Below are 25,141 nucleotides of genomic sequence, written 5' to 3'. Positions count from 1 at the left end.
ATAAAATACCTTAATAAATAGAGACAAATATGAAAAAATAATATTAATTTGAATAAGATAAATATTAAAAATATTTTATATTTTTTAATATAATAATAATTCCTCATGAATTCTTTTCTTGCCACAAGAGCATTAAAAAATAGAAAATTGCTTAGAAATCCCTGTTCACCAATTTAGTTCATGTTTGTTTTTTCATTATCAGTTTATTAAAAGTTGATTTAACAAAAGTCAATTCAGTAAAAATTAGTTGTTGTAATGAAATTTGTGTTTAGATATATTTTTTTAAAAAATTAATTTAATAAATTAAAATTTGTTTGAATTGTATATAATGAAATGTACTTTTGAATATACAATTATTAAAAAGGACATTGGTTTTTATGTTTTGTAATTTTTATTATAAAAATGTTTCATATTAAAATTTAATTATAGATTGAAAAATATTAATAAAATATGCTTTTGAATATAAAATTACTGAAAAGTTTCATATATATTATAAAAAATATAATATTTTATATATTTGACAAAATTTATATAAATAGTTTAATGTACATGCATTAATACTAAAGAACATATTTAAATGTTTAATTTAAAAATTAATAATAACACTATGTTGTGATAGAGCTCCTCATCATGGCCTCCTAACACAGAAGAAGTGAGGCAAACTAGAAAAAAGAGTAGAGGTAAAAAGGTGGCAAGGAAAATAAAAAAAATTAGGTATATGTTTGGGCTAAAATATGAAACGTCACTCAGATAGGTCGCAGGGTTAATTGGGCTAAGTAACTGAAGTGTTAGGCCTCATATAAACAAAAGGGCTAGCCCTGAAGCTCAATAAAGGCCACAATGAATAAACATGTTGAAATCCTGTCAGTTGCAAACATTGGATCGTTGGCACAAAAAGACATGATTTCAAGTAATGCCGAAATCTACGAACTTCATGCCCAAGTACCTTGGTAAAATGAGCTGATTATTAAAATGAAGAGCATGAAATAAAGACTGTGCCATAAGTTTTACGAGATTATTGATTTTTCAGTAGAATGTGCTAGGTCTTAAGGGAGAGACTACCACCACTCTGACACTATAAATAGAAGACGAAGACATAGAAGAAAGTAATAAACACTCAACAAAGACTTACATTTTACACTTTTTAGCCTTTAAGTTTATCAGTTAATTTTTAGTTTAGACTTGTAATTTCTCATACTTCAATAAAATCAAACACTTATTCTACCAAAGCCTTGTATCTTTTTACATCTGAGTGAACTGTGATAAGGAAGCTCGGGACCCTTTTTGTTATCAATTGAGACTCAGCATCTCTAGCACACCTAGTATTTGTTATTCATGCATGAATAATTTTTGGCACACATGGTAGGAGCTGTGTAACAAAGATGACAGGGATGAAAAAAGACAAAAGGATTGATGAAACAAGTATTGGTTCTTATGAACCAGAAGGATCTCTACACACGTAGGGTCAGAACACTTAACGCCTGATGCTAAAGTGGCTGAACATTGTGAGCACACAATACCGATGTCGATAAGTAGTAACAGTGCAAGCCCTAGCTCAAAGCTAGGGAGTGGACAAGCTAACCTACTAATCATATCTAACAGACCTGTGGCAGAAGTTCTACTACAAATTCAAGACTGGATGGATAAGCATCTGGAGGAGAACCAAAGGTTCTTTATACTATCCTTGGAAACGTCAAAATGTAGAAGGAACGACAGTAGATCATGATGTAGGCTTTGCATGATAGCATGAAGAACATAGCCACATCATTGAAAAGCACTCCTCTGGAAGCAGGCTCACATTTGGGTTGCTTGGAAGGCAGCAAGCAGGAATCAATATAAGTGCTGGCCCTCGGACTGCCCACTTATAAAGGACATCCCTAACTCCCAAATATTTTCTCACACTAATCCTTTAAATAATCCTTTGTATTATTTATAAGAGCACAACATGAGTGGCCTGGGGTCACGGCAATAATCCCAGAGAGTCAAAATGAGCCTTAGAACCAACTGGTGAACATGGAGGCCTTGATGGATGTCATCTAAGATATATATAGACCAAGGCTGAGGCCAATTGGCCACCCCACCTTCTAAAAGCCATATCTGGAGTACATAGACAGGGACAACCCATACCCTCTAAGATACAAGATCCTTGACTTCACACTTTTCTCAGGGGATGGAATGCAATCGATGCTGGAGCACATTGAGAGGTTCACAATCTAATGTGATGAGATTACCAACTATGAGAACTTCACCAACTTAAAGCTTAGATTATTCCTAAACATTCTTATGGGCTCGACATTCATATCCACAACTTAATCATCAACTAGATAGAAATGGAATAGAAGTTCCATATCCAGTTCTATAAGGCAGAGTCAGAGGTTAGCATAGCAGAACTTTGTAAGCTCACCCAACAGGCTGGGGAGACAACGGACCAATACTTGGTAAGGTTTAAACAACTGAGAAGCAAGTGCCATGTGTTGCTTCTAGAAACTAAATTTGTTAAATTAGCACAAGCAGAACTAGATATAGAGCTCTGAAAGAAATTTTAGGGGAAATTTTTGAGATTTCTACAAACTTACGGTCAAAGTATGGGGATATAAGGAATTTCTCAAGGAAGAGGACCATCGCCAACGAACTACGACAGGAACCTATTTTGGGGACCTTGACATGGCGATGGCAGACCTAAAAAATACTAGCAACTACACATGCCCAACTCTGATAAGGAAAGCCGGAGAGATTCCTAAAAGGCCAAACACAATCCAGTACATTTTTGATACCACCAAAATAGAGAAAATCTTTGATTTCCTCCTCAAGGAAAACTTTATCTCCTTGCCTATTGATCACAAAATACCTTCAAAGGAAGAACAAAGAAGGAAGGAATACTATAAATACCATTACTTAGGGAATCATAACACCAAGGCATGTTGGAGATTCAAGAATGTCATCCAGGACCGGATCAACAAGGGGGTTCTGAAGTTTTCTAAGGAAGAGTCCATGATCATAGACGAGGACCCGTTCCCACAATTTGCCACAGTTTATATAGTGGAGGTAAACTCTGACAAACGATAACCTAGAAGAAATGATGGTAAGCAGAGAGATAGGATACCTTGAAATGTCTAGAAAATGGAGGAAGTGAATCAGGAAAAATTAAGGATAGTGTGAGATCGCCTAGGGAAACTACAAGTCAATCCAGTAAGAACAAGTTTTCCAAATGGGATATTGTCTCGAAAGGGCAAAATGTCAAGAGCCCAAACAATTCCAAGGTAATTTGGGACCGTTTGGGAGAAACCCAGAACATAGACAACAAGTAAAATGTAAAAGAATAGAAAATGACCCTCAGGATGGGATATTAGCCTTGGGGGATTGATAATGACAAAGCCAGATGGATCCAAGGTGATCTGAGACAATCTGACAAATTTGACTTCTTTGTGAAGTACTTAGCGCCCCTAAGAATAAGTGAACCATTCATGGGACACCGATGGGCAGGGATGTGGGCCTTGATAGCCTACTTTTACTACTATTAACACCATCAAAAAGCATCACAGAGCTTCCTTCAAAATTAAAAGTTGCTAAAGGCTTGGGTAAGTTCATTACGCTGTTGCCTTTGAAATGAAAAGTCATGAGACACAAGAAGTTCCCAGCTGCCTTGACCAAGACTCGTAAATAATGTCTTCAACAAAAGCGGGCTGCACAGAGATATCTCGAGCATCAAGAAATTAAGGTGCAGGAAAGCCTCGATGTTCAGTAGGAAGTTAACAAGTTTAAAAGGAAGTCCATTAAGGATTAGGATGAAGGGAGTGAGAAAGAAAATCAACATGATGGGACTATTCATATTAAGGAGATACCTCTTAACCTCTAATGCGTGGTTTCATTAATGCTCCCTTCTTAAATCCAGTCTACCACCAATATGACTCAAAACAAGTGTGAACAGAACTCCTCAGGGCCAACATATACAGGCCCATATTAATATTGCCTAATGAAGCCAAGGGAGGAATAGGAGTACAAACTAATAAGGATGCAGATGTAGAAAGAGAAGGCTGCAGAGTCCGTCTGTTAAGTCACCTTGCAAGTTGTAGAAGGAAAGACAAAGTGGGCCATCCTGGAAAAACCAAGCATTAAGATGGCCCAACACTTGAAGCCTTTGTACATTAATGCACATTTCGATGGGAGGCCAATGACTAGGGTCCTTATGGATAATGGCTCAATAGAAAACATATTGCCACCTCATGTGATGCTTAAGATGGGGTGAGAAGATCATGACCTGATGCCAACTGAGGTGTCTGTTGTAAGATTCACTGGGACCACCTCTAAGGTCTTCAGTGTACTACCATTATAGATTGATGTTAGGACCAAATCCTCACGATGGCCTTTTTCATGATCAGCATCACAGTATAGTATCAGGCCCTCTTAGGTTGGGATTGGATCCATGCCAACAAGTGTGTACCTTCCTTACTATATTAGATACTTCTCATGTGGAAAGGAGAAAAGGTAGAAGTGGTCTGGGCTAAAGATAAGCTATTCACAGTAGTCACTGACTTTATGGATATGAGGTATTATGACGCTGATGTGGGCCTATTTACATTTTAAAAGGCACATGGTATCCTTTCATGCAAAACAACAATGAACACGATAGTACTCTAACATCACAAAAGCATAAGCCCATTATAAAACTGGTTAATAACTGAGTTAGATAAAAGAAAGGCCATAGTAGCCATGGTCATTCAAAGGCTATGGTTGCATAATATATGAGAGAGACTGGAAGACTACGAACCTAAAACTTTTAGGGCTGAGGTTGTATATGAAGATGAAACCCAAAGGGTAACACAACTACATGAACTAGACCCTGCATCTCTAAAATTAGAAGACATAGCCTGAGAGGTTTAGGATCCACTAGAAGTAAACCTCAGATCCCCGAAAGAGCCAAGGATCACTTTCATTAGCTCACTATTAAATAAAGAGCAAAAGAATGCCATCAAGTAAGTACTGTAAGAATTCAAGGATTACTTCGCATGGACTATGATGAAATGTCAGGGCTGGTGAGACAGCAGGTCGAACATAGGCTTCCCATAAAGTTGAATTATAGACCGCACCAACTGCCCACTAGGAGAATGTTAGTTAGGGTAGAGTTACAAGTAAAGTAGAAGATCAAATGCCTCATACAGGCCGGATTCATACAGCTTGCAGGTATAACCAGTGGCTCTTAAATATAGTCCCAGTAATCAAGAAAAACAGAAAGCTATGACTTTGTATAGATTTTCAAAATGTAAGCATGACCATACCTAAAGACATGTATGCAATACCTATTACAGACAGGTTAATAGATGTTAGGGCCGAAACTGCTTTATTATCATTTATAGATTGCTTTTTCTAGATATAATCAAATATTTATCATAAAAGAAGATATTTACAAAACCGCTTTCAGGTACCCGGGCTCTATTGAGATGTTTGAATGGGTAGTCATGCCATTCAGACTGAAAAATGGCCAGGGCCACCTATCAACGAGCTATGAATGCCATCTTTCATGATATGATAGGAAAACATCTAGAAGTGTATATAGATGATATAATGATTAAATCTAAGAAGGCACACAATCATATTGAGCATTTGAGGATGAATTTCCTCTAAATGAGGGAAGTAAGCCTTAAATTAAATCCACTTAAGTGTGCTTTTGGTGTAACTGCAGGTAATTTTCTTAGATTCTTGGTCCACAGAAGGGGGATTATAGTAGAATGGAACAAAGCATGAGTTATCTTAGAAGCAAAGGTACTAAACAACAAGAAAGAACTTTAAAGGTTCTTAGGATAGGTCAATTATCTCAAGCGTTTCATCCCAAATCTAGCAGGGAAGATGAAAGAGTTCTCTAAGCTCCTAAAACTTAAAAATGTCAAAGAATTCACCTAGACCAGACATCATCAGGTGGCCATTGACAAGATTAAAGAACACTTAATGAAGCCTTCGGTCTTAGCAACCCCAAGGGAGAACACCCCATTTTTATTGTATGTAGCTTCCACCACCATATCTATAGGTTATATGTTAGCCCATAATATTGATGGAGGACATGATCAAGTAGTTTATTATTTAAGTAAGTGTTTAATTCCCACAGAGACTAGATACTCAGCTGTGCAAAAAATGTGTTTAGCGTGATATTATGCTTATATTAAATTAAGACATTATATAATAAATATAGTTGTGTATGTGGTTTCTCATTCTGATTTAATTAAATACATGCTTAATTAGCCAATCATGACAGGCCATATAAGAAAATGGAGTTTAGCCTTAGCAAAATTCTTACTAGTATTCTTGTCTCAAAAATCAGTAAAGGACCAAGCATTAGCAAATTTCCTAGCTGATCACCCCTTAGTTAGGCTCCTCGAAGATAAGCGAGAACTACTTGTGTTCACAATAGATCCAGGGCCTTGAGTGCTCAAGTTTGATGGGTCTAATACTGAACAAGCATCTAGGGCCAGGATAGTAATAACCTCTCCTGTTGAGGTAAAAATTATATTATCTCTTCAATTAGATTTTGAATGTACTAACAATCATGTAAAGTATTAGCACTGTTCACAGGGCTCAAAATTCTTTAAGAAATGAGAGCCTGTGATATGGTCATAGAAGGGGATTCTTAGTTAGTCATCAAACAATTAACTAGCGAGTATAAGTGTATAAGCTCGGCTCTACTAATGTATTATGCTGGGACTTCTTAAATCCTAAAAGAGTTCGAGACGGTAACGTTAACTCACATTCCCCGAGCTCAAAATTGGGAGGCCAATGAACTGGTTCAAATAGCATCAGGGCTAAGGCTGTCACTCGAACTCATCAGGAAGATAATTGTGGTGGAATGGAAAGAACATCCCTCAATTGCTCAGCGTGATTTGATACTACAATGTGGTGTGGTCTCACAAGGGTTAGCCCAAGATTAAAGAGATGATTTCAAGAGTTATTTATAAAATTCCAACCAATGATATCCTTACAGAATGAGAATACATGCTCAATAATTCATTCTAATTGGAGATAAATTATACAGAAAAGGCCCCGATAGGTTATTACATAGGTGTTTGGCCTTTACTGACTATATGGAGGTCTTAAGATAGTGCATGAGGGAGTATGTGGGGTCCATTAGTCAAGACTAAAGATATAACGGTTGGTGTGTAGGCATGGATGTTGTTAGCCATCAATAACTAAAGATTGCATCGAATATGCTAGAAGATACAAGAAGTGCCAGACTCACAGGCCAACACAATAGGTGCCGGCATCAGACATGTATCTAATTATTAAACCATGCCCTTTTCAAGGATGGGATATGGATGTAATAGGGAAAATATATTCGGTCTCATCCAAGGCCTACTCATTTATCTCAATGGCTATGGATTATTTCATGAAGTGGGTAGAGGCTATCCCAATGAAGAAAGTGGAACAGGACAACTCATTAACTTTATACGTGAGCAAATAGTGTTTCGGTTTGGGATTCCTCAAATGATTACAATGGACTAAGGAATAATGTTTACTGGAAGCAACTTCAAAGCTTTCACTGAGGAAAGTGGGATCAAATTATTGATATCCTCACCATATTACCCTCAGGCAAATGAACAAGCTAAAGCTTCCAGTAAGATAATCCTCAGAATTCTAAAGAAAACAATCAAAGAAAACCCTAGAGAATGGCATGTATGATTTTTTGAGACACTATGGGCATACCAGATGTCAAAGAGAGAGGCCATAGGCAGGAGCCTATATGTGTTAACATATAGGTACGAAGTTGTTTTGCTTGTGAAAATAGCAGTCCTTTCTTTACGTGTTGCGAACAGTCTAAAAAGACTATCTAAGGACTACAATGAGGCTATGATGAATGAATTGATTCAATTAGATTAAATTCATTTACAAGCACTGGATCATATGATCACCCAAAAGAAAAAATTTTCAAGAATATATAATAAATGAATAAAAAGGAAACACTTTTGGGTAGACGAGCTCGTGTGAAAACTTTTGTTACCACCTAGTTCCAAAGACCGGAGCTTGGCAAATTTTCACCTAACTGGGAAGGATTGTTTAGGATAAATGAAGTATTTAAAGGAAACACATATGTGTTAGCTAGTATTGACGTGACTTTGCACAGAAAAGCTATAAATGAAAAATATTTAACGAAATATTTGCTGTCGTTATTGTAAAGTCTAAAAAAATAAAGGACCTGAGGCCTAGAATGGCCTCAGGGCATACAAAGGGCACACAATAATAAAAAAATAATTTTACTCTTTATTGCATATGAATTATGTTACAAGGGGCATATAGTACAGATTAAAGAATAAAGAATGAAGAGTACAGTACATATGCCCACTATTTAGAAATAGTACAGATGGTCTCCCAAGTCCCTAAAGCCGAGTCTAGCTTTTCAGATAGGGTTTGATAGTGACTAAAGCCATCTTAAATTCAATCGCGGAATGAAGCTTTTCATTTGAAACAGCCCATGTATCATCTAGAGCTTTAGTTAAGATCTCTAGCTTGAACTTAGTTGGATTGTCTTTAGTTTCAGCCCTTGCTAATTCCTTTTCAGCTACTACTAGTTGGCACCTCAAATTCACCACCTTAGCCCGTAACACCTGAAAGTGATCCACGCGAGGGGCAATCTCCTGGAACCAATCAGTAGCATCAATCGTATGAGTCTTGGTGGCAAGATACTCATCCCTCACAGACCAATAGTTTTTCAAATAGTCTGAAAGAAAGGAGAATTCTTTATGGCACCAGTTGATGATACTGTAGCACGTCAGGACTTGAGCTCAAAGGAGCGCCAGCTCAGGCATGGAGATTGCCTTCTCCACAACCTTTAGAGCTCAAATCATCTCCTCGTAATTTTGCTTGGGAATGAGGAGTAGGACTTAGCTAAGTTGAAATTGCATGACCCTCCAAGCATCTAACACCATGTCCATTTCAAGGACATAGATGCGGGCTAGAAGAGCGTCAGTAGGAACCACCTTCGAGGAAGCAAGCTGAAGAAAAAGAAGCAAGGTTAGTAATGAGAGAAAAAGAAATGGACTAGAAAGACTAGAAGGAAAGAGCATAATAAGCTAATACTTGAATAAGGTCCATGAGTGTTTTGTCTTTACTCGTGGAAGGTGGAAGGGTATGTGCAGACCGCACAGCTGATCATAAGGCCTTCTCCACATAGCCCTAAGTATGGAGGAGTCAATTTGACCCCGTATCGAGATGCCTTGAGTGGAAGCCAGGGCGATTATCACATTCCTTATAGTCATCGCCTGAAGTCCTTTCAAGGGCCTCCCAGAGCCCCCAATCTCTAGGGCACTTGTTGAGTTGGTGGGCAGGGCTGAACTAATGGGAGGAACCATCCTTGAGGCCTCAGTAGACACAAGACCTTGAAATTCATTAGCCCTAAGCCCCAACTCACCACTCGAGACTGTAGTGAAACCTTCTCCCTAGCCAATAGCAACTACGAGATCTTCTAGACCATTAGCACTACCTGGGGTCGAGGCAGACATGGTGACCCCTAGATCTTCAGCATAGTCCATTAACTCTCGGGCTATGTCTTAAGAAACTTTAGTTCAATCTATGGAGATTGGCTTAAGGATGGTAGAGGCAAAGGAAGTGACCACTGGGGGGTCTGGGAGTTAGGTCTCTATCTCTCCATATTGAAAGGGACTGATCCTGCCGTCATCAGATTTTGCCAACAAGATTATCGTCCATTAGCGCTTGTGCATACGCTTTCCCTTCTAGGGAGTAGGACTAATTGAAAGAGGAGTGGAGGAAGGTTGATTAAAGGGAGGAGGCATTATCTTCTTCCTCCTCTTAGCATTGGGTGATAGAGATGAAGTTTGCTTCCTCTTGTCAAGACCATCTCCTTTATCTAGGCGACTTGAGGAGGGGATCTTCTCAGCCCCAAGCTTCTTTAAGACTGAGACTTAGGAGGATGCGTTATCCTGATCTATCCCTTGGACCACAGTCCTTAGTGAAGGGGCCGTCTAGGTCTCTTAAGCAGTGGGGGCATTAATGTTTCCCTTCAAGAATGTCATCAGCATGTGAGATTATATCCAATCACAGCCTATAAAAAGTAAAAACAGGATTAGACTTTGGCATAAGGGAAAATGAGGAAAGATAAATTAAACACAGGAAATAATACTTACTAGTATGGCTCTTTATTATATGCCTAAAGTATGGGGGCCACCATTTATTAAAATGGAGGCAAGCATCTCTATCTATAAGCTCCACCTTACACTGCCTCTAGGTGGTATATGGAACGACTATCTAGTCGATGGCCTCCAGATCCAGCAACTCCACACTGATTTGGGGGGATAGCCCTTGAGAGATATACTAGCTTAATCCAAACTGGCCCACCACTAGTTGAGGATGATACGACTCTAAGTAGACCTTCAGGGACTTGAAGGAAGAACCAGTGTGCAACCGCCACATCTTTCTCGGAGTAGTGGCTGAGAGGAAAACCTCATCCCTTAATAATTTGGTGGGCTTATTCTTTTGGTCCACTAGATATTTATACCAGGTAGGAAGACGGCAGTTTGGAATGTTGAAAGCCTTCAAGGTCCTTCCCAAGGACTAGCTCTATTGACTAAAGAACTCGAAGAAGTTCTTCGAGTCAGTCAGTAAATGACCACCCAGAAGCAGGTGAGGGAATGGTTGGCGTGGGAATCGTTAGGAAAGGGTTCCCGTTAGAGAAGGGGGAAGTAGGTTGTCATCCACAGTTTCAAAAACTAGACAGGCCCATAGAAGTTGCCAAAAGGTTTCTTCATCAATGACTCCCTCATGCCGTCACAGAGGTGGCATAGAAACATTGTCCCTAAGGCTAGTTGATTGCCATAGAGAAGAGACTGGGCAATCCTCAGATGTAGCTACACGAGCTTCTCTCCCCCCGAGGCTAGGATCTATTGGCTCGACAAGATTCAGATGAAAACTAGGTGCTTTGTAGGGGTGACGAACTTGTCAACTGGTTTCTCAGAGAACAACTCCATGATCTTTGTATAGGAGCCTGCGCTCTTAATCTTACTCTCTAAATCGACTAGGAGAGTAGTGTAGGAGTCATGCTTATTGAAGATTGCATAAAAGTTCTCCTCCTCGGTAATGGGCAGCCCTAGGTACATGAAGATGTCCCATAACGTGATAGACATGGGGCTAAACTCAAATATGAAGGCATTGCAGCCCGAAGCCTAGAAACTTAAGAAGGCCATCAGAAGCTCGATCGAGATGTCGACATAAGCTAAGGACAACTGAATTAGGTCGTAAAGACCCATTTCCTTCCATTATGATGCATATGACTGCTTTAAGCACCTCACCCAGTTAACCTAAGCATGAGGAGACCGGGGCTAGTTCCTGAGCTTTCAACAAGATGACTCAGGGAAAGGTGAGGTCGTCCAGGCCAAGACCAAATTGCATATAGAGGTTAGTGGCCATAGATTTGGTTAAGTTGGGGCTATCACTTCATGTAAGTCAAGAGATATAGTCAGCTACCCGACCTCACTCTTATTAGAGATTTGAAAACTCCAAGGAAAAGTACTGTGAAAAAAAACAAAGAACAGTTAGCATATATCCCCAATAAAATAGAAGGGCTGAACAGGTGAAGTAAAAAATTTACCAGAAAGTAACAACATCATGAAACGAAGAATCCTCCTATATAGAAAATAAATAACTATTAGAATAAGGAACAAATTAAGGGAAATAAGGGTTTTAACCACTGAATACATATTGTCACAAACCCACCAAGTGAGGTAACAGGATTCTGGATAATTACCAGAGAATTAGGCAGACTTCCAATGGATATGGAAGATGGAGCGGCAGTAGAGGCCGCGACAGAAGTAGAGGAAGCACTTGAGAGCAAAACGGAGATTGGAGCAAGGGAGCAAATACTTGAATGTCAAGAAATGATAGAAAGGGCAAGAGAAGTGACCAGAAAAAGAAATGAGTATATATTAACAAAGGATGCTCAAAAACGAAGCGATGTTTTAGTTTTTTCAAACGTGTCACGTGGCTTATGTTATCAGCCACTGGCACGTAAGGGGCATTGTTTGGACTAAAATATGAAATGTTGCTCAAATAAGTCACAAAGCTAGTTAGACTGAGTAACTGAAGCATTAGGCCCAATATAAACAAAAAGGCCGACCTCAAAGCTCGATAAAGGCCACAATGAATAAACATGCGAAAATCTCATCAGCTACAAACATTAGACTGTTGGCATAAAAAAACACAATCTCAAGTAATGCCGAAATCTATAGACTTCACACCCAAGTATCTCAATGAAACGGGCTGATTACCAACATGGAGAGCATAGAATAAAGACCGTACTATAAGTTTTATAAGATTCCTGATTCTTTGGCAAAACATGCTAGGTCTTAAGGGAAAGGCTACCAGTACTCTAACGCTATAAATAGAAGACGAAGACACAGAAGAAAGTAGTCAACATTCAACTAAAGACTCACATTTTATACTTTTAGCCTTTAAGTTATTAGTTAGTTTTTAGTTTAGACTTGTAATTTTTCGTACTTTAATAAAATCAAACACTTGTTCTACCAAAGCCTTGTATTTTTTTACATCCGAGTGAACTATGGTAAGGAAGTTTAGGACCTTTTTTGTTATCAATTGAGATTCAACATCTCTAATATACCTAATATTTGTTATTTACACATGAACAATATACATTTTAACTACCCCTTCAATTAAACCACACCAAATGTGATTTCCACAAGCTATAAATAGTCACATTCCCAAAATCCACGTTCAATCATATTTCAAATGTACTATAATGTATATTCACCTGAAATTATTAATACCAACAACTTTGAGATTTTTTTGAATTGTCCAAAAATTAAATATAAATTACCTAAATGGAGCCTTCACCGTGCACAAGGACATATTTAATTATTGTCCTTGTGCACAATTAAATTGGTGCATGGGGGACTTCGAGAAATTTTTACAAAGTAACACTCATCGAAAATAATCAATAAAATAAGAAAAAAAGTTGAACTCCATGTAATAATAAATTCCATTATAATAAAATATAAAAACTACATGTATCAGTTTGATGTATTTGAATTAATTACTATTGACTAGAGGTTGATTCATTTTAATTAAAAATTTTAAGTCATGAATATATACTAATGATTAAATTTTAACAAAATTAATCTTTTAATCTCTCAATTTATCATGATTATGTAGTAATGATTAAATTTTAAAAAAAATTAATTCCTCAACTTTTAATTCACTTATAATTCAATCGTTCAACTATAACTATTTACAATTCACAATTTAGTGTATCAATTTTTGACTCGTCTATAATTCAATATTTTTGAAAAAACTATAAATTGGCAGCCTAAAGAAAATAAAGAAATAATATAATATAATATTTAATATTATATTAAGAAATGCTCGCCGTAAGTATCTTTGAACTCAGATTGATTACTAGCATTAACGTACACCCAAAAGTGAAACAGAAGCATATGAATAAACTTGATAACAGGTACAAGAACTAACAGAAGCAACAATATAGGCAAGTTTAAGATTTCCTTATTTCCCATTGAAATGTTTCCATTTGAGTGCCACGTGAGATAGCATCTTAGTGGAAGAACCATCTTCTTTGAGAGCATTAACCGAAGCATCACTTAGATCCTTCATTCTCTTGCGAATCTCCTTACCTTCTTCACCTTCTATTAAACTCTTCACCAATTTAGCAATCTCTTCCCTTTCCACTATGCCATTTTCATTAAGCTTAGGTCTCAATGCCACTTTAAAGCCATCAGTTAACAGAACAGCATTCATTCTCTGCTCAGCAAAAAGTGGCCAAGCTATCAATGGCACTCCCTTTTGTACGCTCTCAAGTGTGGAGTTCCAACCACAATGACTCAAGAATCCACCAGTTGAACTGTGACTAAGAATTGAAATCTGAGGTGCCCAAGAAGGAATAACAAAACCTTGCTCCTTAGTTCTCTCCAAAACCCTTCTGGTAAGAAATCTAAAGGGTTATTCTCATTTGCAGAACCAAGGTAAGCAGCATTAACCGAGTTACTTGGTGTTCTAAGGACCCATAAGAATTTTTGGCCACTTTGTTCCAAGCCGAAAAACTCCGCCTATGTTTATAGCCGGTCCCAAGCCCGGGTAAAGGAGGAGGGTTGTGTTAGGCCATCAACAGCCAATGTAAAAATTTGTTGAATCTATCATGAACATGGACAATAGACGTTATAATGTTAATGCTAGGTCGTTGCCTGTAAGTAACGCGCTGCATGGCTCGAGTACAGTGATAAGTGAGTTAGAGCCGCTGCATCGGCGCCCGGATGTAGTGTTAAATGAGCAAGGGCTACCGCGTCATTCTGGACGCACGCGGCTAAAGAAGTTAGTCCATAAGAGCAAAATTAGATTTGGTACTTGGAATGTTGGGACATTAAATTGTAAATCTGTAGAGGTTGTAGGGGTTATGATTCAAAGGAAAATCAATATCCTTTGCTTGCAAGAAACAAAATGGCGTGGAGAAAGAGCTAAGGATATTCAAGGTTTCAAACTTTGGTATACAGGAAAAGTAAGTGCACGCAATGGAGTAGGCATCATTATAGATAAGGAGTGGAAGAAGAACGTTGTAGAAGTTAGCAGAATTGGAGACAGAATTATTTCTTTAAAAATGATAATTGGACGTGAGACTGTTAATATTGTTAGCGCTTATGCGCCGCAAGTCGGGACAGAAGCCAGTCTTAAGGAATTATTTTGGGAGGATCTGGAGGGGTTGATTCGACACATACCACAGAGTGAAAAGATTTTTATTGGAGGAGACTTTAATGCGCATGTCGGGAGGGAAGCTGGTCAGTATGCGAGGGTGCATGGTGGTTTTGGTTTTGGAGAGCTAAACAATGAAGGGCAAACTCTTCTTGATTTCTCATTGGCATATGATTTTAAATTGCCAACACTTGTTTCAAGAAGAGAGATGAGCATCTCATCACTTACAAAAGTGGAGCCTCAAGGTCGCAGATTGATTTTCTTTTGGTTAGGAACACAGATAGAAAACTTTGTAAAAATTGTAAGGTGATCCCTGGAGATGCTGTAACGACACAACACAGGGTCCTAGTCCTTGATGTGTGTATTATGAGTAAAATCCAAAAACGTCGACAAGTAGTAACACCAAGGATTAGGTGGTGGCAATTAAAAGGTGAGAAGCAAGATATTTTCAAGCAAAATCTTTTGGATAAAGGAATTTGGGATTCTCAGGGAAGTGCTAACATCATATGGGAGGATATGGCTAAAAAGATACGGGAGGTTGCAAAAGTAGTTTTGGGAGAATCGAAAGGTTCTGGTCCGAGAGATAAGGAGTCTTGGTGGTGGAATAATAGTGTACAGGACAAAATCAAGTATAAGAAGAACTGTTTTAAAGCCATACATTTGTGTAACAATGAGGAAAATTGGGAGAGGTACCGTATGGCTAAGAAGGAAACTAAGAGAGCTGTGGGTGAAGCTCGTTCCAAAGCTTTTGAAGAATTTTATAAGAACCTTGAGACGAAGGAAGGAGAGCAAAATATTTATAAGATTGCCAAGAGTAGGGAAAGAAAATCAAGAGATCTAGAACAGGTAAGGTGTATTAAGGATGAAGAGGGAAGAATTTTAGTTACAGATGATGAAATTAAAAATAGATGGGAGACTTATTTTTCTAAACTTTTCAATGATGGAGAGGATTCATCTAGTAACTTGGAGGATTTAGTAACTGGTGAAGGAGAACAAAATTTGTCATTCTATCGAAAAATACGTGATAAGGAGGTAAAGGAAGCTCTTAAGAAAATGGCAAATGGTAGAGCTAACGGACCTGATTGTATATCTATCGAAGCGTGGAAATGTTTAGGTGAAGAAGGGGTGAGATGGTTAACTAAGTTATTTAATGTGATTTTACGGTCCAAGAAAATGCCTGATGAGTGGAGGAGAAGTACATTAATTCCTATTTATAAAAATAAAGGAGATATTCAGAATTGTACTAACTATAGAGGGATTAAACTCATGAGCCACACAATGAAATTGTGGGAGAAAGTAATTGAGCACAGGTTGAGATTGGAGACAAGTATTTCTGAGAATCAATTTGGTTTTATGCCAGGTAGATCAACTACAGAGGCGATTTATCTACTAAGGGGATTAATGGAAAAGTATCGTTGTAAAGATAAAGATCTACACATGGTTTTTATTGATTTGGAAAAAGCTTATGACCGTATACCAAGAGAAGTGCTTTGGAAAGCGTTGGAAAAAAAGGGAGTACGGATTGCTTATATTAAAGCCATACAAGATATGTATGAGGGGGTAAAAACTAGTATAAGAACGCCTAGTGGTCAAACAAAGGATTTTCCTATAAAGATTGGACTACATCAGGGATCATCTCTGAGTCCTTATTTGTTCAACTTGATTTTAAATGTTTTGACGGAACATATTCAAGAGGAAATCCCGAAATGTATGCTCTTTGCGGATGATATAGTTCTTATAGCAGAGACAAGAGAAGAGGTTAATTGCAAACTTGAGTTATGGAGGAGGACATTGGAGTCGAAAGGTTTTCGTCTGAGTAGAAGTAAGACGGAATATTTATATTGTAAATTTGGTAAAGGACTATTCGAAAATAATTTGGAAGTGAAATTGGGAGATCAAATTATACCTCAAGTGGAAAAGTTTAGATATTTGGGAGCCATTATTCAAAATGATGGCGAAATCAGTGGAGATATTTCACATAGAATTCAAGCTGGGTGGTTTAATTGGAGAAAAGCTAAAGGAGTTATTTGTGACCGTAGGGTGCCTAATAAACTTAAAGGAAAGTTTTATCGTACTGCTATCAGACCGGCAATGTTATATAGTAGTGAATGCTGGGCTCTAACGGGACAGCAAGAGCATAAAGTTGGAGTAGCAGAGATGAGAATGTTACGATGGATGTGCGGACATACACGTAAAGATAAAATTCGAAATGAGCACATACGTGAAAAAGTGAGGGTGGCACCTATTGAGGAAAAAATGGTAGAAAATCGGTTGAGATGGTTTGGGCATGTACAAAGAAGACCAAGGGAGGCACCAGTGAGAAGAGTGGAACATATAACTTTGAGTCCGATTAAGAGAGGTAGAGGAAGGCCTAAGAGAACACTCTTGGAAGTTGTTGAACGTGATCTCTTAATTAATAATATTTCTAAAAGCTTAATAAATGATAGAGCACAATGGCGTCTTGCAATCCATGTAGCCGACCCCACCTAGTGGGATAAAGGCTTGTTGTTGTTGTTGTTGTTGTTGTTTTGTTCCAAGCCGAAAGCTAGCTCAATGATTTGGTCTTGGGATAGGGTCCCACCACTTCCAACGAAACAAATAAAACGGACCTAGGTGGTTGATTCTCCAACCATCTAAGACACTCTAACCGTTTTCTTCATTGTTTGACCCAGTTTGAGTTATGGGTCCAATCGGATACACTGGCGGATAACCACTTTCTTTATTCTCTGTCAAGGCTCTTATAGCCTTTTCTTCCATTTCTGTGAAGCTATTAACCAATAACCCATCAACAGAGGACAATCTCTTGCTTCGTTGGAGAAACCTATTGTAAAATTCACTGGACCGGTTTTGAACCGGGTCGGGGAGATCTCTACCATAGAGAGGAACACAGCCCGGAATCTGGATAGGTTCTGGCTCGTCTCTGAACTCACCAGAAATCTCTTGGTCGAGGGTTGGAGATAGAGGCAGAATAAAAGCGTTGAAGCAGCAGAAGGGAAGTAAAAGAAAGACAAAGTACCAAGTTTCTTTGCGAAATCTAGTACCTCCGATGCAAAGGATCGACAACTATAGCAGCCAATGGAGATCTGGAATTCAAGGAGGTCAATTCATGTCGTAAAGATGACAACGATTTGGTTATTGTCAGTTGAATTTGGATTGCTGTGTGGGCACCTTTGGGTAGGTCTTGTTTGGAGATAGGAGGGAGAAAAATGGATTCGATGTTTGAAGGAAGATTTTGAAGGTAAGCTATAGAGGCACTAGGAGGAGATTCCAGTGAAGGGATGATGAAGGTGACATGGAAGTCAGGATGAAGATGAACAAGTCGTTTGGAGAACTCAAGAATAGGAATCAAATGGCTAAATCCAGGACTGGGTACAACGGCTATATGAGTCGTTTTCTCCATGGAAACTTCAGAATAAAGACTTGAGGACGAAGAAGAAAAGTAGAAAACTTGAATCGATCACGTCTCGAAATTTGCAGATTTCTTTCTTTTTGGGTAAACCTTGGAGATTCGATGGGGCTTATGTAGGAGACATTACTTGATTAGAAAGTTTGTAACTTGTTTTACACCAAATTTCAGTCAAAGCGAACGAGTTGATGTAAGTGATGACGTAGAGATCTGCCTTCTAAATAATAATAATAATAATAATAATCCTACCAGAATTCTTTTCTTGGGGATCAAGAGTATTAAAAAAAGGTGAAAATGGCTCAAAAGTCCCCATTGACCAATTTAGTTACGCACATGGTGAATGCGGGAACCTTCGAGCAATTTTCCTAAATAATACTCATAGAAAATAATAAGTAAAATAAGAAAAAAAATCATAAATGTTAATATAATAAAAATATAAAATGTACATGCACAGCTTTGGTGTGCTGGGATTAATTGCTTTGTCAGGAGTTGGTCGAATTTAATTAGAACTCTTAAGTTTGAATCTTCAATATGCAACATGGATTAAAATTTGATAAAAGGTATGTCTAAAAAAAAAAGTGTTTACAAATCTAAGTCAAGGATCTAGATATAGGAATCAAATAAAAAGAAAACATGGAACTGGTCACTTCGAGGAGACAGAAATTAAACATGGAACAGAAATATAAAATGTTGGAAAGTTTTCAACAATTTGAATAAAAGTTGATCACCTATCGTCTTACTTTGACGATTCAGAGCTGCCAAGTGCCAACTCTAACGGGAAGAAAACGATCCATGGTGACAAATTCGTGATAAAACACCATATGCAGGTTTTTTTTTTTAAAAAAATATTTTTTGCCACAACTAGTTCTGCAATAGTTAAGGGTAAAAATAACATTGTAGTCCCTCCTCCAAATCACAATATAAAATATCTTTTAAAAATTTTGCTTACTTTAAAGGATAGGATATTAGATAATTCTTATAATTATCTAAAAATAATTATATTCCTATTTTATTTATTACTCTTTTTTTAAAAAAATAATGCATTAAAAATTGAAAATTCAATTTCATTATCAAGGTATTTATATAAAATATTTAATGAGAATACATTTAGAAAGATGTTTATTAAGAAATTAAGGTTTCAATAATTTTTTAGAACCATAAATTAATTATCAATATTCTATATTATAATTCAGAGAGAATATTGTTTTAAATGTTCACAGAAACATTGCATCATGAAAAAAATTAAGATATCAAATACTTCTTTCACTCTAAGTTTAATATAAAACATAATATGATTTAATGTAGTAGTGATTTAAAAACTGAACCAAATTGATCAGTTGGATTGTCGATTGAAGCCGTTAATGGCTCATTTTGAACCAAAAAATTATTTTTATAATTGAATCAAATTGGACTAAAGTTAAGTTGGAAATCGGAGTTGAATAAGGAATCAGAGTGGTTTTTAAAAAATTGAATGGTTTTAAATATAATAGTAAAAAAAGCTTAAAAATTTTTAAAAACTAAAAAAATTAAAAAATTAGATCTTACTAAAAGTCAATTTATCTTTAAATAATTCACATATAAAAATATCATTGGAAACCATTTCTTATAAAGATATTGACAATTATATATGTAAATATAAATACCTTTAAGTTTACTCATATCTAATTTAATCAAAATTTACTTATATTTAATTATTTATAAAATTATTAATTTACAGTCATGTTATGTTATTTTATCAACAAACTATAAATTTTTTTCTTGTATTTATTTTATATATGCATTTAATATTATTTTTATTTTATTTTTATTTAATTATTATATCACCGGTTGGACCATTAATATCATGAAACCTTAGCCTTTTTAGTTTAATATCCGATCCGGTTATAAAAATATTAGATTCAAATGCAACAAAAAAAAAAAATAGAAGAGGTTAAGGAATATACATCATTGCTCTTTAGATCTAAAACACTCAAATCGAATCATATTTAATATTAATTATTTTATATTTGTAATAATTTTTTTTAATAGATGCATTATAAAAGATGAAGATAATCTATTACCACTCACTTTATTTAAAAATATAAACTAAAATTTTAAATCCAAATCATCTAAATTAAACTTAAACAATCCAGATCTCATCGCTGCTATCAGCATCAAAGTTGGATCCATAATGTTCCACCTTATCTCACACTCCAACTTGCAGCTGCTTAAAATACAAATTTTTTTTTTCGAACAAAATTTTGATAAACTACAAAATCCATTGGCAAAGAGGCAATTTATAGCTTCTTTTCCATAACAATCCATTTTGACTCCTTTTACATTAGAATAACACAAAATCAATTGATTCCTTTTACATTAGAATAACACAAAATCAATCTAAAAAATTAATTCAATTGATAAACATTTGACCCATAATTTGTAAGATTATAAAATTAAATCACATAGTCAATATGGAAACTTTATTGGTAGATAATTTATAAGTATTTCTATAATAATTCTTCAATTTTAGAGGCATGCATTGACTATGGTGAGTCTTAGGGACCCAAATCATCTAAGTGTTTGTTAGTTTCAAGTTATTTTATGAAAAAAAATAACTTTTTTTTAAGAAAAAATTTGTCTTGTGAGTTTTTATGGTGTTTGTTTAAGCTTTTAAAAATAATCAAAATAAAAAATAAATTTTTAATTTTTTTAAGAAGTTACTTTAGGTTAGTTTATGAAAATAATTAGTTTATGAGAATGTTTTAAAAATGTGATGTAGACAAAAATATCATAAAATTTTAATAAAACTAAATAATGAATCATTTTTATAAAATAAAAATTAAGGAATGTATCATAAAATTTAAAAATAATTAATTAATAATCACTTTTATTATTGTAACAAAAAATAAAATAATATCTGTTTTTTTATAAATTTTTTATAAAATAAATCATTTTTGTAAAATTTTTAAAATATCTAAAAATAACTTATTTTATAATTTTAAACAAATGGGTCCCAAGCTTTTATATATATATATATATATATAAAGAAAAACGCAACGTCAAATGGCAGAGGCGCCATTTATAAATATCAATTTATCCTCTGTTTTCCTCTGTTCTTCTCTCACAAACCAACAAATATTACACATACATATGTAACATCTTTACCGCTTATACAATCACAAATAAAACCTGAAACATGCATCTTAATATTGAAATTACATATTATTATAGAAGTCAAGCTTCAATAATTCCCTAGTGCCCTATCTCTCAAATTCACGTTCAAAGAAATTTAATATCGATGTCCACATTTAATGTAAATGCTCACCAATTTGGTCAAATTGTGTTTCGAAATCTAAAAGACAAAGGTTTAACTCGATAAAAATTAAATTAAAAAAAATTAAACTGATAATTGAAATAAATTTAAGTGATTAAAAATTTATCATCCCATTTTATTGTTAATGTTTGCTTTCAAAGACAATGAACTGGAAAACTCTCCGGTCGCCATATTAACCATTGTAGATTTTGTTTGCTGTAATAAATTGAATATTAATTGGATTTCTTATTTATATCATATTTTTGGTCCAGAATTATTGATTTATATCTTAGGCATGATTGTATGAAAATGAAACAGAGCGCGTATATATATATACACCTCATATATCTCGTTGTATGCGAACTTGAAATTCTATTTTAAGTTCATGTTGCCGATTCAAAACTAAATTCCATTCATTAAATGCTCAATTAGCATGACATGTGACATGAAGATGCTTTTTAACACGCAAAGGGCAAAGAGAAGTTGTTTTCCTTTCGAAGTGAGATTCACGTCTTGACCAGTTGAAGTGTTGACTTTTCTAGATAGACCTTCGACATGTTTGCGCGTTATAAAATTCCATCGGGCAAGTGACATCACTTTTAAAAAAAAAAGTGAGGGAGAATTTTAATTAAGAAGCAGAGAAGAAAAATATTTATAAGTGGATACCAAAAAAATTTAAAAATTATCTGCAAGTTTTTTGGATTGAACTGAAATAATATTGGTGACTGAAAAGACAGAAATGCCCTTCTATAAAATTAATAAGTAAAATATTTTTTTTTCGTGAAGTATGTAAATGCTACATGTTAATCATGTTACATTCATTGTTGTTTTCTTTATGTTAATTGTAAAAGCTTTGAAATGGTGTTGCAGCAAAAGATGTGGCAAGTTCATTCTAGAACTCTCTAAAGTCAGCCACATTACTCAATTATTATTTAACTTTACTTGTTAATTAATTGCTTTTTGTACTTATTAAATAGTTACTTAGTTAATTCTGTTACTCCACAATCCTAAAAATATTACTAGTTAATTTCATAACTTTATTTATTAATTTGTTAATATGACTTGTTAATTACTTAACTTGACTTGTGAATCCTTTACAAGACTTGTTCACTCAATATGACTAAAAAGTATCATTATTAGTTGTTAACTTCTTAACTCCCTTGTTAATTTACCAATATTAGTTATAAATTATCTAACTTCACTTGTCAATAATCATACTAGTTCAATATTTTGTCGGACATGACGAATTATTAGTCGTTAATCATCTAACTTTTACTTGTTAACTTATTAATATTAGTTGTAAATTATATGACTTTACTTGTTAATAATCATAATAGTTCCATCATTTTTTTCTAAATGTAAAATCATTAGTTGTTAATTCTCCAACTTTACTTGTTAATTTACCAATATCAATTATTAATCATTTTTTCTTTCTTTTACACAGGGGCATTTTGGTCTTTTTAGCTACTAACTTTGTTTCAGTTTAGTCTAAAAAACCCACAAAGAATTTTCAAATTTTCTTAGGACCTATTGGTAAATATTTCTTTTCCCTGATCCTTAGTTGAAATCCTCCCAAAAAAAATTATTGGTCAAAACAAAATGACTAAAAAGAGTAAGCTATAAATCCACCCCTAAAATTCTCATGCAAGCATGCCTATTATCTTTAGGTTTATTTTTGTGCAATATTGCCTCAACATTTTTCAATTTGGTACAATGTTGTGCTGTCAGGGTTTGATCATGTTGACTATTATAGTTTGACCTTGAATTTCTCTATTAGTAGCCACCTTGCATATATTAAAAATAAAAAATAAAAAAAACATATCCATGTCAAATATGCAATTAATTCCCCTTCCCTTGTCCATGTTTGCTTTAGCTTCTCCTTCCTCTTCTCTTCTCCAATCGAACAAGTCTCCCTATAACACTCCAAAAATTAACCTTAAGATTAATTAGTGAAAATACAATTAAATTAGTAAATTTAGGGCTAATTATAGTGGAGTGTGATTAAAGGATGACTACTAATGGGTCTATTGGACCTTTTAGAGAGGCTTGGATTTGGACCTAAAAGAGAATTGGGTTATATTAGGCCCAACAAAGTGGACCATAATTAGGGCTAGCCTCTCCATCACTCGATGTCACAGCGGATGGCCAAAAATATGAAATAATGTATTCAAGTAAATGATTAGAAAGCAAAAGAGGGAAGAGATGAAATGTGAGAGATTGAAGGAGGCAGCACTGGTAAAGCTTGATAATTTCATTCATTAGGAGTTATTTAGAGCTTGCTATGCTTTTGCAATCTTCTCATCATCTTCCTCTCTCTTTCTAATAACTTGCTTTGTCTTGGTGATCTTTAGGTATTGGTGGTGGGATTCAATAAGGATTCAGTTTCCACCAATTAATCTGACTTCAAAGAGATTAGTAGGTATTTATTTAGGTTTCAAAGCATTGGATTGAAGAGGTGATGGTGATTTAAGATTTTGATTATTGGTTTTGACTAAACCCTAAAGACAAATGGATGAGTTAAAGGTAATGTGGGTGTTTAAAATGACTGTTAAGGTTAATAACAGTCTAAATGGGATTTATGGCTGTTAGAAATTAGTTTAATTGTGAGATATGATCACAATGGAAATCTTGGGCCAAAAGATTAAATGAAGAAAAATCATAGAAATGAGATATTATATTGATGATAATGATATGTTGAATTGTAGATTGAGTTATATTGGAGCATTTGAGCAAAGAAAAGGCTCATTTATGCATTGTTATAGGTAAACTTAGTTTTAAAATCAAAGGTTGAGATAACAGGAGACCTAATTCTCTCTTCCACTTGTTGATATATTTGTGAGAATTGTAAAATAAATGAATTGGTATTTTTATATGGAAATAATATGTTTGGTTTTAGAAATTAATATAAAGCGGGTTTGAAAATGATACATGATGTTTTTAAGTGGTTTATTGAATATAAATTGTGAATCTTGAGCATGTATTGATGAATATGAATTATTGTGATATTAAGCATGAACAATATAGTTTTGACATAATCACATATGAAAGGATGGAAGTTCACCTTAAAAGAATTAGTAAAATCCACGTGATAAAATCATCACCACAAGTGGCCCTGATGTTTGGTCTATTGCCTTATATTATCACTGTTATATAAGAAGTGGCATGGGACGAGCATATATGACACTCCTTAGATTTGAGAATGGGGAATCAATGGCTTAAGATAGAGTGTGGGGGCTTTTGGTGAAGTCACGCTTCACCAAGGTTGTTAAATTTGCAAATTTAAATAAACACATTAGGATAAAGTAAACTCATAATATGAACTTGAATCCTAAAATCGTAAGAGTTTATATTTGTTAATAAATAATTATTAAGGACTATGTATAAGGGTAATCCAAGTACATATACCCTTGAATAAGGTTTTAAGAGGTTTTAATTATTTCTTTAGCAACAACAGAGCTGAGAGATTGAGAGGAAGCATAGTAGGTGACAAAAAAAATTTGGAAGACCTATATTTAGATATTTTAATAGTAGGTTCAAACTTTTTAAATATGGTTAGTGTTTTAAAATTTATTGTTCAAGCAAAGATTTTCTATATTTATGCAGATTTAAAATTGGAGAGATCATAGAGATTGGAGATTGCAACCTCCTCCTATATTTACTTAATACAGGAGAAGATTAATCAAATCACCACAATCATAACAAATGGTAATCAAAAAATTTGTTTGAAAAGCTTGAGC

At 35.1% G+C, this 25,141-nt stretch overlaps 1 long non-coding RNA gene and 1 pseudogene across 1 annotated transcript; both read right to left on the bottom strand.

Moving 5' to 3' along the window:
• Positions 1-8,253: 8,253 nt before the first annotated feature.
• Positions 8,254-11,554, bottom strand: LOC129290867 (uncharacterized). The gene is made up of 3 exons (XR_008588584.1): positions 10,125-11,554; positions 9,061-10,042; positions 8,254-8,975 (listed from the first exon to the last, which is right to left on the bottom strand). It is a non-coding gene; the product is annotated as an uncharacterized LOC129290867 (long non-coding RNA).
• A 1,771-nt stretch (positions 11,555-13,325) lies between these two features.
• Positions 13,326-18,196, bottom strand: LOC129290865 (hydroquinone glucosyltransferase-like; annotated as a pseudogene).
• Between the last annotated feature and the right edge of the window lie 6,945 nt (positions 18,197-25,141).

This window comes from Prosopis cineraria, unplaced genomic scaffold (genome assembly GCF_029017545.1).
Source record: "Prosopis cineraria cultivar Desert tree isolate PC_DT_omini unplaced genomic scaffold, ASM2901754v1 PC13, whole genome shotgun sequence".
Lineage (NCBI taxonomy): Eukaryota > Viridiplantae > Streptophyta > Magnoliopsida > Fabales > Fabaceae > Prosopis > Prosopis cineraria.
Note: the sequence above shows the minus strand (reverse complement) of the source record. Positions and strands in the feature narration are given on the sequence as shown.